The sequence below is a fragment of the Crinia signifera genome, chromosome 4 (genome assembly GCF_055691185.1).
Source record: "Crinia signifera chromosome 4, ASM5569118v1, whole genome shotgun sequence".
Classification (NCBI taxonomy): Eukaryota; Metazoa; Chordata; class Amphibia; order Anura; family Myobatrachidae; genus Crinia; species Crinia signifera.
The window spans coordinates 332,178,411-332,193,009 of record NC_139220.1 but is presented as its reverse complement, the minus strand read 5'-3'; the positions used below and the strand labels follow the sequence as shown (position 1 = coordinate 332,193,009).

General features: G+C 47.5%; 1 protein-coding gene across 1 annotated transcript in view; it reads right to left on the bottom strand.

Annotated features, from left to right (window-relative positions):
* The window catches only part of LOC146076001 (uncharacterized), a 32,715-nt gene extending 20,866 nt beyond the window's left edge, over positions 1–11,849 (bottom strand). The window contains exon 1 of the mRNA XM_083185759.1: positions 11,628–11,849. The gene's annotated coding sequence lies outside the window, so the exon portion shown is untranslated. The remainder of the gene's footprint in view (positions 1–11,627) is intronic.
* Positions 11,850–14,599: the final 2,750 nt, after the last annotated feature.

Genomic DNA, 14,599 nt, shown 5'->3' with positions numbered 1-14,599 from the left:
CGATGCCCTGTGCATATCAGGCCTGAGTGAAGGTCGGACCTGCATGCGGGGAACAGGGGTCGCATGTGATACATCACTTGTGAAAGGGCTGCATACAATATATCATATGTGTTCCTGCCACATAGGAAGCTCCCGGCTTTTCCTTACCCTCTTATCCTTTGAACTATGCTATAGATATACTGATATACTGTTATATTTCTCAGTAACATTGAAATTGGCATTTTGAGTGTATTAATTTGGCAATTAGAGGTCCTGAATAAACAGAACAGTACCTCCACATATCAATTGCTTTGAATTCCTTCATATGTCTAAAAAAGCTACTTTGCAGAAACAATTGTTTCAATTTGCCTTTATATTGGATACTGCTTAGATAGTTTAAAACAAACTGCTTAAAATTCCTGTTTGATACATTCCAAGTGGCTCTATACATAGATCTCGCATTTTGGGTGTATTCATTTGATAAATAGAGATTCTGAATAAACAGAAACAACGACCTCTGCATATCAATTGTTTTAAATTGCTTCATGTGTGCTGAGAAAGCTACTTTTTATAAACGATTGTATTAAATTGCCTTCATGTGTAATACTGTTTAGATAGTTTAAACAAACTGCTTAAAACTCCTATCTGACGCATTCTAAGTGGCTCTATACATAGATCTCTATACTACAACGGTTCTCTCATTCTGACAGCTAGAAACGCTGCCAGAGCATCAGAAAATAGTGATTACAGCCAGTTCAGGACAGCAAAAACCGCTACCTGTCTCTATGGGCCTTATTCTGGTCGGTGCGGACGGAGCCGAATATGCGGCCAGGACCGTGCGTCCTAAACCTAACCTTTCGTATGGATCGCTCACTCCATCCGAATACGGTAAGCTGCTGACCGCAAGGAGCACGAGTGTATTTCTCATGAATACACCTCCTTCATCTCAGGGAACCTCCCCCATCATTCGATGGTCGAATGCAGGACCGAGTGGTCAGGCAGCTCCCGCAACCTCAGACCACACGGATATTTCTCTGTGCAAAAGCAGGGATCTGGGCGGGCAGCTGACATCCGGCAATGTCATATGTCCGCCCCCTACACGTGCGTCACGACCGCATTACCATACGTACGCCCAGCGTTTGCATGGGAACGCCCATGAAACGCGGGGTGTAAACATATGGTAATGAGCCCAAACAGCCCTTCACGCCCCTCTCCACCCCCTGTTCGTAGTGTACACATTTCATGCGGAATGTGGCCGTGCGTCCCGTTCGCACATGCGCAGACACAAAACATCGGCGGCACGAACGCACGCGGATATTACCGCACCAACCAGAATAAGGGCCTATAATTTATATATCTGCTTATATAGCAGACGTCAGACAGCAGAACAGATACTCTCTAATTTCCCAGACTCTCTCTATCTATAGGGGACATATACAGTGATATAAATCCCTACCCTACATTTATCAGACAGCCGAGCGGACACTCTGCACTGCAATAAATGCAACAGAGCAGTCATATGTGACAGGCAGAAGCTAATACTATCAGTGCCTTGGACATGGTGGAATCTCTCGTCCAGTATTTGATGACTAGCGTATGATACTGGAAAGCAGAAACACTAATGCTATTCATTTTCCACAACTTTCCACCTCCCTGCAACAACAGCTCTCTCTAATGCTTGTGCGGTAAATAATAATAATAATAATAATAATAATAGTAATGTGTTATTTGCAGTATACAGCATTTTCTCCCAATAGGAATCAAAGGGGGAAATTTACGAAGATGTTTATTCTACCTCACATGTGATGTTGCTACGGGCAACCAATCAGATCCTGTCTACTATCTTCTAGAGCAGTGGTAGCCAACCCTAGCCCTCGAGATCTACCAACAGTTCACATTTTCCAGACAACCTAGCTGCTGCACAGCTGCACTCATTAATCAGTGACACATTTTAAAAGATCCACAGATGGAGCTAATTAGCTCACTTGTGATTCTGTGAGGAGACCTGCAAAACATGCACTGTTGGTAGCTCTCGAGGACTAGGGTTGGCTACCCCAGTTCTAGAGGGTTCGAAATAAATAAGAAGTGGATTCTGATTGGTTGCCCATTAGGGTGACCAACTCATCCCTTTAATCCGGGACACATATTAATTACACAGGTTCTGTGGCTGGCTTTCACCTGGTTTTAAACTGCCACACCTCAAGACTCCATTTCACCTGGTTTTAAACTGCCACAAAACCTGTGTAATTAATATGTGTCCCGGATTAAAGGGATGAGTTGGTCACTCTATTGCCCATAGCAACATCACATGTAAAGTAGAATACACATCTTAGTAAATTCCCCCCATTCAGTCTCTCCTTGCGCTTTATCGCAAGGCTTTGCCGTCTAGGTTTGCATCTCTACCTGTATAGTATAAGCCAATCAATGTGCTCTTAAGATTAGTATTGCTTATTTACAGTTACCATGGTGATGGATACGCTCACCGGACACTGCTGTCTCTGCACACAGATGGGTCTAACCATTAAGAGAACAGTGGAAATCCGGAGTGGATTCACGCTCTGTGGGGGAAGGTCACTAAGATGGGAGTTTCTATTTCACATGAGATGTATTACTGGACCGCAGCCATTGTGAACCCTTTGAAGTTGGTCATACTAAGATCTGCTGCAGGTTAGGACTCCTGCGGTATGCCATCATTGGTGGTGGATGTTTTTGCCATTTCAGACCTGGATCCCTCGTAATCGTGGGCCAATGTTTTTGATAAATGCCGTTGGCTGTCTGTGCTGTGTGATCAAAAGTATTCACATGTACCATTCTCTGATCTTTCGTATCTTGTGTCTTTGGTGTTGGTGAACGATATGGAGCTTTTGCTTTGTGAAGACATTGTTCAATTGTTTTTGGTGCAAATCCTCTCTCTAGAAATCTAAACTTCATTTCATTTAGTTGTATCACCAAAAGTTCCTCTGGGGAGTTTGTTAGTAAAACCCGTAAAAATTGGGAAATCAGTAAATTTTACTTTAGTTGTACCAGATGCTGGCTGGTGGCTTGTAGCAAGGTGTCCCTATCAGTTGTTCACAATGGCTGCAGGCCAATAAACCTGATTGGAGGGACATTGGCTCATCCACTAACTGGAAAGCGGATAAAGATCCGATATCGACTAACACGTACTTTGGCATTTGCTATATACATGCTGAGATGTCCCTGTGGGTCGTATTATGTTGGGATGACTACAAGACCATTCCGAGATCGCATGGCCAACCACAGGTATACTATCAGACTGGCTTTAGAGACTGGTAAAATGGATAAACCAGTGTCAAAACATTGTCTGGAATATGGAAGCCAGCATTAAATCAATGTTGAGTGAACATGTATCCAAACCAATTCATGGTGGGGACCGAAAAAGAACTTTACGGCAACGCAAAGTGAAATCGATCTACACACTGGACACTGTAGCCCCGCAAGGCCTAAATGAAAATAGTCCGTTAAATTGCTTCTGGTGATGGAGATGGACCTGGAACACATCCAGTTTTCTATTTTCTATTTTTTGAATATGTTTGTTGGTACTAATGGTGTGGGGGACCGAATAGCACTAGACTAATAACATCCCTGTAAGAAAGTATATCTATATATACAAATAAAGATCCAAATCAACCGGCACTCTCTAGTAGCTCAAATGACAATAGGCCCCGGTGCCCGAAAAAAAAATTATGCAAATGTCCAAAAGAACAGCACTCAGGAGGCAGTTATTAAACAAAACAACAAGTCTGTAATAAAGAACGAGCTTTCGGGGTGTGACCCCCTTCATCAGGTACAGACCTGATGAAGGGGGTCACACCCCGAAAGCTTGTTCTTTAATACAGACTTGTTTTTTTTGTTTAATAACTGCCTCCTGAGTGCTGTTCTTTTGGACATTTATATATACAAATCTCCTATATATTTGGCTACATCTGTCACTCAAAGTGGGTGTCTGTGTCTATAACGCTCTGTTCCTGGACTTTCCTCTTTATGGCCCTTATTTTGATCTGAGCGGTACGGCCCGCGTGCGGCCGTACCGCCGATGTTTACACTCTGCACATGCGCAGAGGTCACTCTGCGCATGTGCAGGGGAATTAGCCGAGTAAAAAATTTAGACGCCGCAAAGGGGGCGTATAGGGGTGTGAGGGGCTTAATAGCCTCATTACCCTATGTATACGCCCAGCGTTTCATGGGCGTTCCCATGCAAACGCGGGGCGTATGCATGGTAATGAGGCTATGACGCCAGTGATGGGGGCGGAAAGCTGACATCGCCGGATGTCAGCTGCCCGCCCCAATACAAGCTTTCACACGGACGATTGTCCGTGTGCTCTAAGCTTGCGTGAGCGGGGGGAGCGTGCGGCCCTGCCTTCGATGGTCATCGACCATCGAATGCAGGGGGCAGCTCCCAACATGGTGGAGGCGTACGCCCCGCCATTTTCATGCGGATCGGCAGCCGTCCGTGTACGGACGGCCGTGCCGATCCGTCTTGTAGGCGGGGATTCGTCTGGTGCGGTCGGAGCCGCATATGCGGCTCGACCGCACCAACCAGAATAAGGGCCAATGTGTGATTGCCTTCATCTGTGCTGAACACCTTTCTGAGAAATTAACCAGTTTAAAACAGGTGATGGCAATCATACATTAAGGGGAAGTCTAGAAACAGAGCATTGTGTCCCTCCTGGAGAGGGTCATGTTGGGAGGTATGTGACAGAGAACCAGCCCAGTGAGCCCACAGACAGTGCCAGACACCCACTGCCTTCCCATGTTGCCCAGCACTGCTACTCCACAGCCACCAGGTGAGCGCCCCCCTCCCGCGATTTGCGGCAAAACCTCCCCCCCCCCCTCCCGCGATTCGCGGCAAAAACACCCGCTCCCCTGCGACCCCCCCTCCCGCGATTCGCGGCACCCCCCCGTGATTCGCGGCAGCTCCAGAATTAAATTGCACATGGAAAACACTGACACGGCTATGGTCGACAATGGAAAAAGGTTGACATGAGTTTTTGAAGTTTTTTTGTCATTTTTTGAATATTTTCATATTCATTCTCATGTGTTGACATGGACACCAATGAAGTGCAACACTTATGTCAACATTTACATGTGTTGACCTTTCTGTGTTGATTTTTTTCTTGTGGCGATTCGCGTCACACCCCCCGCAACCCCCCCTCCGGCGATTCGCGGCACCCCCCCGCGACCCCCCCCCCCTCCCGCAATTCGCGGCAACCCCCCACCGGAACCCCCATGAACCCCGCTCTCCCGCGATTCGCGGCACCCACCCCCCGCAACCCCCCCCCTCCCGCAAATCGCGGCACCCCCCGCGATTCGCGGCAGCCCCAGGATTAAATGGCACATGCAAAACACTGGCACGGCTATGGTCGACAATGAAAAAGGTTGACATGAGTTTTTGAAGATTTATTTCATTTTTTGAATGTTTTCATATTCATTGTCATGTGTCAACATGGACACCAATGAAGTGGCACACTTATGTCAACATTTACATGTGTTGACCATTCTGTGTTGATTTTTTCCTTGTGGCCATTCGCGTCACACCCCCCTGCAACCCCCCCTCCCGCGATTCGCGGCACCCCCCGTGACCCCCCACCTCCCGCAATTCGCGGCAACCCCCCACCGGAACCCCTGTGAACCCCGCCCTCCCGCGATTCGCAGCACCCAACCCCGCGACCCCCCCCTCCCGCAATTCACGGCACCCCCCGTGATTCGCGGCAGCTCCAGAATTAAATTGCACATGGAAAACACTGACATGGCTATGGTCGACAATGAAAAAGGTTGACATGAGTTTTTGAAGTTTTTTTTTTTCATTTTTTGAATGTTTTCATATTCATTCTCATGTGTCGACATGGACACCAATGAAGTGCCACACTTATGTCAACATTTACATGTGTTGACCTTTCTGTGTTGATTTTTTTCTTGTGGCGATTTGCGTCACACCCCCCCACCCCCCCCCCCCCCCCACAACCCCCACTCCCGTGATTCACGGCACACACACACACCTCCCCCGCGATTCTCGGCACCCCACCCCGTGCCCCCCCCTCCCGTGATTCACGGCACACCCCCGCGACCCCCCCCCCTCCCATGATTCGCCGCAACCCCCGCCACGTAACCCCCCTCCCGCGATTCGCGGCACCCACCCCCGCGACCCCCCCTCCCGCAATTCGCGGCACCCACCCCCGCGACCCCCCCTCCCGCAATTCGCGGCACCCCCCCCGCGATTCGCAGCAGCTCCAGAATTAAATTGCTCATGGAAAACACTGACATGGCTATGGTCAACAATGAAAAAGGTTGACATGAGTTTTTGAAGTTTTTTTTTTTAATTTTTTGAATGTTTTCATATTCATTATCATGTGTCGACATGGACACCAATGAAGTGCCACACTTATGTCAACATTTACATGTGTTGACCTTTCTGTGTTGATTTTTTCTTGTGGCGATTCGCGTCACACCCCCCCACCCCCGCGATTCACGGCACACACACACCCCACACCGTGACCCCCCCTCCCGTGATTCACGGCACACCCCCCGCGACCCCCCCTACCATGATTCGCCGCAACCCCCGCCCCCGTAACCCCCCTACCGCGATTTGCGGCAACCCACCCCGCGACCCCCCTCCCGCGATTCTCTGCAATCCCTCCCGCGATTCGCAGCATCCACCCCCCCACAACCCCCCCTCCTGCAATTCGCGGCACCCCCCGCGACTCCCCCTCCTGCAATTCGCGGCACCCTCCGTGACCCCCCCTCCCGCGATTCGCGGACACCTAAGTTGCAATACAGGCATCTCTCATACAATTCTAACCATATTTCTCATATACAAACGTTCACAAATTAAGGGGGCGCAGCCCCTTACGACGGTGTGAAGAGCGCCCGTAGGGCGCGATGAATCACCTAGTATATATATATTTTTGCATCTGGTGGGGCCAAGGATGGCCACACACATGCAAGCTCCCATCCACCGGAGCTTTCCTCCCCGGCCACCGGAGAAGGGGAGCCTTGCAGAAGGGAGAGGACGAGCACGAGGGAGGCAGAGACAGAGGAAGAGGTGGAAGGGAGGTGGAGAAGGAGACAGAGGGCGTCAGAGTGTGGCAGCATCCACGGCCCCACCAGAGGAGTCCACCGCAGCCTCCAGCAGGATCCCCTGGCCCTTATTATTATTATTAATTTGATTTTTATTTTACTTATTTTGTGGGCCATGCACATTAGCAATATTCACAATACAAGCGCTTGATTTTGTTACATAAAAGTATCCAGGATCCCCTGGCCGCTTCACCCGGCTGTGACGCGCGGGAGTAAGCTCAGCCCCCCCGCAATGAGGGAAGAGGAGTCCCCCGGCTGGACCAGAAGGACCCCCCGGCCGTGGCACACATGGTCTTCTGGCCTGCAGGCACCCACCAGTCTGCAGGATCCTGTCTGCCCCCACCCGGGGCTTCAGTTCCAGGCAAACCCTTTACCAGGAAGGCGTTTGGGTATCAAAATGACAGAGTATCAACAGTCTTATTATCCCAGTTATTTAGCCAATGAGAGGAAGTGATGTCATCCCCTAGCCCTATTTAACCCTCATCAGAGAATAGAGCAGTCTCATTCAGAGAGAGCCTGTGACCAGAGCACACTCATTGAAGGGTAAGCAACCTAAATTGACTATTGCAGATAGTATGTAGAACTTTGCATAACTGATATATGCTTGTAATGAATTATTCTGTAGTTTGTTATGTATTCCTACCAGATGTTACATTTATGGGGATTTAATTATGTCAGATTCCATCCCAATAGTACTGAGAATAAGTCACCCAAATCTAATTCTCCCTGCACAAGTTGCATCTGCCCGCCTGCAGTGCACATGGTTTTGTCCATCTAAGAAGGAATTTGTCAGAAAGAGTGAACCAAAATAACCCTCTTAGTCCCAATAAGTGGTTTCACACTAAATGGAACATTTGTACATAGGTACTGCCATTAAAGAGAGACCTTATCCACTAACGTAACATCAGACTGCAAATATATTAGCAGCATATCCAGGAGAAAGTTCTTCCGCCACCCAGCCGGTTGGTTTATCCACAGAAAACACACTAATTGGTACTTCTTTCATTTGTCTACTCAACCAATGGAGTGGGGCACTCCTCTCAAATTGTACAGATGGCTTAACAAATAATCTCCATTTGAATGGGAGAATTAACTCCACATTAGAGTAGGTGAAACCTATTTATGATAAGGAATAAACCTATTTATGATAAGGAATTCTCATTATCCCTTACTAGGTGTTATACTGTTTCAAGAACTCACTTACCACCTAATAGGAATTAATTCCTCTTGGGAAAGACTGCCTTATTAAATCCTTACGATGCGGTATGTAATTAACCACATTATCTTGTACCATAAATGGTATATCTGTTTTGCTGTTCCATGTCGGTTCACCTGTCTCCATTTTCTCCCTTGATGTTTTTATCCCTTTCATGTAAATAAATCATGACATATGTAGCCAAAAAATGTACTGTACCAGTATGCCATTATGTAGTCCATTTTTATTTTTTACAATTTTTAAACAAATTTACATTCTAAATGTTATCAATTAATTTTGTAGTTAACCCCTGATGAAGTCCCTTTAAGGGTGAAACGCGTTGGGTTTCTTCTGCTGTTATCAAGCGTTTGAATTGTCTCAATGAAAACCATTAAGATCTGGATGACTTGTTGCCACTGTGTGGATTAAGAGACATTTTTAATACATTTTTTTATTATTTGGACTCATTCTATATACTAGAGTGAATTCTATTAAGGATGGACTGATGAAATTGTGAAGATCATCATTAGTGGCGCCAACTCACAACTGTGCTCCCATATTCCCCCTCCAACAGGGGATCTTGTGAGATAGGCAGCCCCAACATACAAAAAATGACATCAATTCTCTGGGCGCGACACAAGAGTCTGCTTTCCATATATAGGACTCATGACAAAGGTCCTAGAGGTGGATCGAAATGTTGACCGGACAATTGTCTGCCATGCTGCCTGATTAAAAACACTTATGTAAGCTGCAAGACTGGTGAGTGACATATATATATATATATATATATATATATATATATATATATATATATATATATATAGTGGTTTCCTTATAGAGGGCAGTCAGTGTGGTTAGTGCTATCACTAGTACGGGATGCTGTCATTTGGTCTACAGAATGATGGTCGACAGTCTTTAGGTCGACATAGGTCTAGATCGACATGGGAAAAGGTGAACCTGATTCAAGGTAAAAAGGTCATTAGTTCGACAGGTCATTAGTTCGACTGTGTCTAGGACGACATTCAAAAGGTTGACATGGGATTTTCGACAGTTTTTTAACTGCCCTGTGCCGACAGGCGGTATTTCATACCCTACCATCCACTAGGGCACAGGTCTTCAACCTGTGGCCCTCCAGATGTTGTGGAACTACATGTCCCAGCATGCCCTGACAGTTTTGGCATGCTCTTATAGGAAAAAATGTGTCAATGCATGCTGGAACATGTAGTTTCACAACATCTGGAGGGCCACAGGTTGAAGACCCATGCACTAGGCCGTGGTGGGAGAATAAAATAGTGAGCCGAGTGAAGCGAGGAGATGTGGTGCACTATAAACTGTGTCCATGTCGAATGTGTTGACATTCGGTTAAAAAAACCAGTGAAAAACCCCATGTCGACCTTTTGAATGTTGCTCTAATCCCTGGAAGGGGGGTCCGCAAATGGCGGGAGGGGGGGTTGTGAGGGTCCCTGAATTGCGGGAGGGGGGGTCGCGGGGGTCCGCAAATCGCAGGAGGGGGGGGGTGCCGTGAATCGCGGGAAGGGGGCGGCACGGGGGGGGACATGAATCATGGGAAGGGGGGGTCCGCAAATTGCGGGAAGGGGGGTTGTGAGGGTCCCTGAATTGCGGGAGGGGGGTCACGGGGGTCCGCAAATCGCAGAAGGGGGGGGGGGTGCCGTGAATTGCGGGAAGGGGGGTTGTGGGGGTCCACAAATCGCGGGAGGGGGGAGGCACGGGGGGGGACGTGAATCATGGGAAGAGGGGGTCCGCAAATTGCGGGAAGGGGGGGGCGCGAATTGCAGGAGGGGGTTGAGGGGGTCCACGAATTGCGGGAGGGGGGGCGATGGGGGGTGTCATGAATCGCGGGGGGCGTGAATCATGGGAGGGGGTTTGTGGTGGTCCGTGAATTGTGGGAGTGGGGCCGCAAATCGCGAGAGGGGGGGTCGGCGTGAATCGCGGGAAAGGGGGGGCGGGGGTCCTTGAAACGCAGGAGGGGGGCTGCGAATCGCAGTAGGGGGGTCATGGGGGTCCGTGAATTGTGCGAGGGGGGTCACAGGGGGTGCCGTGAATCGCAGGGGGCGTGAATCACGGGAAGGGGGGTCACAGGGGTCCGCAAATCGTGAGGGGGGGCGCGGGGGCCCACGAATCATGGGAGGGTGGGTCGCGGGGGTGCGGGCAGACCTGCCGCTCACCTGGTGGCTGTGGAGTAATGGTGGCCCGTGTACTGTAGCCCTGGCTGGGTGGGGGAAGGTGATGTGAAGGGGGTGGTAGTGTGTATAACACTGGTCTTTTCCCTGGGGGGCGGGTTTGTGTATAACGCTTGGTGGGAACTTTGTGTGTATAACGCTGTCAATCACTCTTCTAATACCACCCAGCATTATACACAGTGGGGATGAGTGACAGATAAATATAATGAATGGCTAAATATTTAAGCAGTACTATTTTTCTGGAAAAACAGGTCCAGGAACTCCAGGTCTGGGGGTGGATCAATTAAATAAAAAATAATATATATATAATAAAGAGAGGGAGGGTGAGATAGATGTATATATTGTATTTAGAAACAAAGGCAATCACAGGTGACTTTAAAATCAAACTTATGGAAAATCTTATGGAAAGTACATTTTTAGTTCCTAATGATGTCATATTTAATTAGAGGTTCAGAAACTGAGTTCCTGCTGAAAAATAGCACTGTATATGAGATATTCGGCATGGTCAGAATAATCACATACCTTGTTGGGTATTACAGACCCCTCATGACCACAGTAATCTGTGTAAAGGTGCCCACACACTAGAACATTTTTTGGCCGATTGGCCGTTTTCCGATAAATCGGCCGATATATCATCCGATGTTTACTGATAATTGGTCGAAGATCGTCCGGTTTCGGTCCGATGCGCGCTCCCGTGGATCTTTTGCTAAATCTTCTGATCTTATGTGCTGCATGAAAGATCAGATGATTTGACAAAAGATCTATAGGAACGTGCATGGGATCTTAAGAAAAATCTCTGGTAAAGAGGTGCGCTGGCCTGAAATTTTTTGTCTAGGACAGACAAAAGATTTGAAGGCTAATTTATGTGCGCATCTTATGATTGCAGATCTTACTAGAGTGCGGGCACCTTTAGTACAGGAGGAGTGCTGCTTCTGTCCCCAATCCTCCCCCTCCCTGCTGCACCTCTGATAAGTCTGTGATTAGTGCAGCAGTCCCCCGTCCTCCCCCTCCCTGCTGCTGAGGAATGTACAGCAGCACACAGAGCACGGCCAGAGCAGCCCCGGCTTCCGTGTGAGCTAAGTAACTATAAGGAAGCCTGGAATGTGGAGGCTGAGTGGCTGCTGATGTACAGGCTGCTGCAGCACACATACACATACCTGCTTCTATCCGTCACCCTGATCCCTGAAGATAACAGGCAGCACACCATACAGCAGCTACAGGGAGCAGTGATCACTTCTTGCAGACCCACCCACCTGATCCCTGCACAGCAAATCACGAGCCAGCTTTGTTCTGCAGCATCCAATCCACGACTGGCCCTGAGAACAAGGCAACAACCTCAAAAACAAGCTACCCACAACTAGCAGGGAAAACAAGCTAATTGGGAAAAAAACAAGCAGAATTATAAGCGGAATTGGCCACACTGGTGCACTCTTTTGCAGGTCCCAGCTATCATTGCACTTCCTGTTTGTGTCAGTCCCCACCCACTTTTTATTCTAGAGAGGTGTATATATGGTGATGCTACAGTGGCCATTTTAACTAAGGGCAAATCCAGTTCTTATATAGCGCAGCATATTCCATTGCGCTTTACAATTGCAATCTACAGTGAATAAACAAACTGGGTAGATACAAACTGACATGGAGGTAGGAGGGCCCTGCTCGCAATCTTTCAATCTATAGGGCTAATAGGAGGGATACATAAGGATAGAATTCCATAGCATGGCAGTCCCATCAGATTACAGGACAGTCCTGGTGGGATGCAATTAAATATACACTGTAAATGCTACAGGAGGTTGTGTGGGGTCCTGAATATGATAAGCTTGCCTGAAGAGGTGAATTTTCAGGGAATACTTGAAATTTTGGAAGCTAGAGGAGAGTCTTAGGCAGGTACTCAATGCCTGCTCTGGGGAGCTGCAGCGAATCCTGTGTAGGATTCGCTGCACTTTCTCCCCAATTCTCCCTGTAGGGAGATTCGCCGGGCAGCCGCCCGTTCTCCCTATTCAACGCCTCAGGGGCTCTCTGCCCCTGGCGGCGAATTTTAACCCCCCCCGGCGAATGCCGCCGGGGAGCTGGGGGACGGCTGCAGGCAGGGAGATGGAAGCCTCCCTGCCTGCGCCGGACACTGCGGGGGTGAAGGAGGGCTGTGGGGGACACGGGGAGAGCCCCCAGAGCTGGCAGGGGGCTGTGTTAGGGAGCTGCTACACACTGGTCCCGATCGTGCATGTGTAATGATCGGGACGAGTGTGCAGTGAATATATGAATATTAATGAGCGTCTCCCGGCTCGGCCCCCTGCTGGTGAATGTGTAAAAAAAAAAAATTGTTTAAAAAAAATAAATAATAATAATTAAAATATATTCATGTGCTGCAAGCACATGAATAAAAATAGCATACCCCTTCAGAGAAAAAAAATCAGATTTTTTTACACCAAAATAAAAATAAAAAAACGCTTTATTTTCAAAGATCACATTCCAGTTCTCCAGAAAAAGATGATGAATGTAAAATGGAGAATCTGGGGAAAATCACTGGAGAAAGCAGTTCTCCACTTCAGCATTGAATACACTCTCGGCGAATTCCACTAATAACCCCATTGAAAACCACTGGCGAATCGCGGAGAATCACAAACAGAGAATCGCCAGACATTCGCTCTTCATTTGCAGAGAATTGTGTCCATTGAATAGGGCGAATTGTTTTTCCAGTGAGAAAATTCCCTGTAAACCCGGGGAATTGCCTGATTCCCCAGAAAATATGGAGAATCAGAGGCATTGAATACTGGCCTTAGTATGCATGGAAGGGCATTCCATAGGGTGGGTGCTGCCCGACAACAATCCTGCAAGTTTAAGTGGGAGCAAGTAATAAGTGTGGATGAGAGACGCAGATCTTGTGCAGAGAGGAGAGGTCGGGTGGGGATATATTTTGAGATAAGCGAAGATATAAGTCGATGTAGTCAGAGTGATGGCTTTGTATGTAAGTAGAAGTATTTTATATTGAATGCGGTAATATACAGGCAACCAATGGAGGGACTGACAGAGCAGATCAGCAGACGATGAACATCTAGCCAGGAAGATCAGCATCGCAGCTGCATTCAAAGTGGATTGTAGCGGGGAGAGTCTCTTCTTAGGAAGACCGGTAAGGAGGTCATTGCAATAATCAATGAGTGATATAATGAGTGCATGGATAAGAGATTTTGCAGTGTCTTGTGTAAGGTACGGACACATTTTGGATATGTTTTTTAGATGCATGTAACATCTTTTAGAGACAGATTGAATGTGAGGAATGAAGGACAGTTCAGAGTCCAGGATGACCCCTAGGCAGTGAGATTGTGGAGTAGGATTAATTGTTGTGTTCTCAACAGTGATAGAGATATCAGGTTGGTAACTACTCTTGGCTGATGGGAATATAATTACATTGTTTTGGAAATGTTGAGTTTGAGGTGGTGAGATGAAATCCAAGATGAATTGGCAGAAAGACATTCAGAGACACGGAGCAATACTGTAGGTGACAATTCCGAGGAGGATAGATAGATCTGAGTATCATCAGTGTACAGATGATACTCAAATCCAAAAGAAGTGAATAGTTTCCTTAGTGAGGAGGGATAGATTGAGAAAATCAGAGGACCTAAACCTGAACCTTGTGGTACTCCAACAAACAGAGGTAGTGAGGAGGAGGTAGAATCAGAGAAGGGAACACTGAAAGAGCGATTAGATAAGTAGGAAGTAAACCAAGAAAGGGCTGTGTTCTGAAGACCTAGGGATTGTAGTGTGTGTGTATGAGAAGAGAGTGTTCGACAGTGTCCAAGGCAGCTGAGAGATCTAGAAGAATAAGAAGTGAGAAATGGCCTTTAGATTTAGCAGTGGCCAGATTATTGACTACTTTAGTCAGTGCTGTCTCTGTGGAGTGTTGAGAGCGAAAGCCTGACCGAAGTGGGTCCAATAAGTTGTAGGAGTTAAGAAAATTTGTGAGGCGAGTGTAGGCAAATTTCTCAACTAGCTTGGAGAGGCATTGGAGCTGAGAGATAGGACGGTAGTTAAAGAGACAGTTTGGATCAGAATTGTGTTTTTTTTAGAATGGGAATAATAAGTGCATGCTTGTACAGAGAAGCAAAGATACCAGTAGAGAGAGTGGTTACAGATT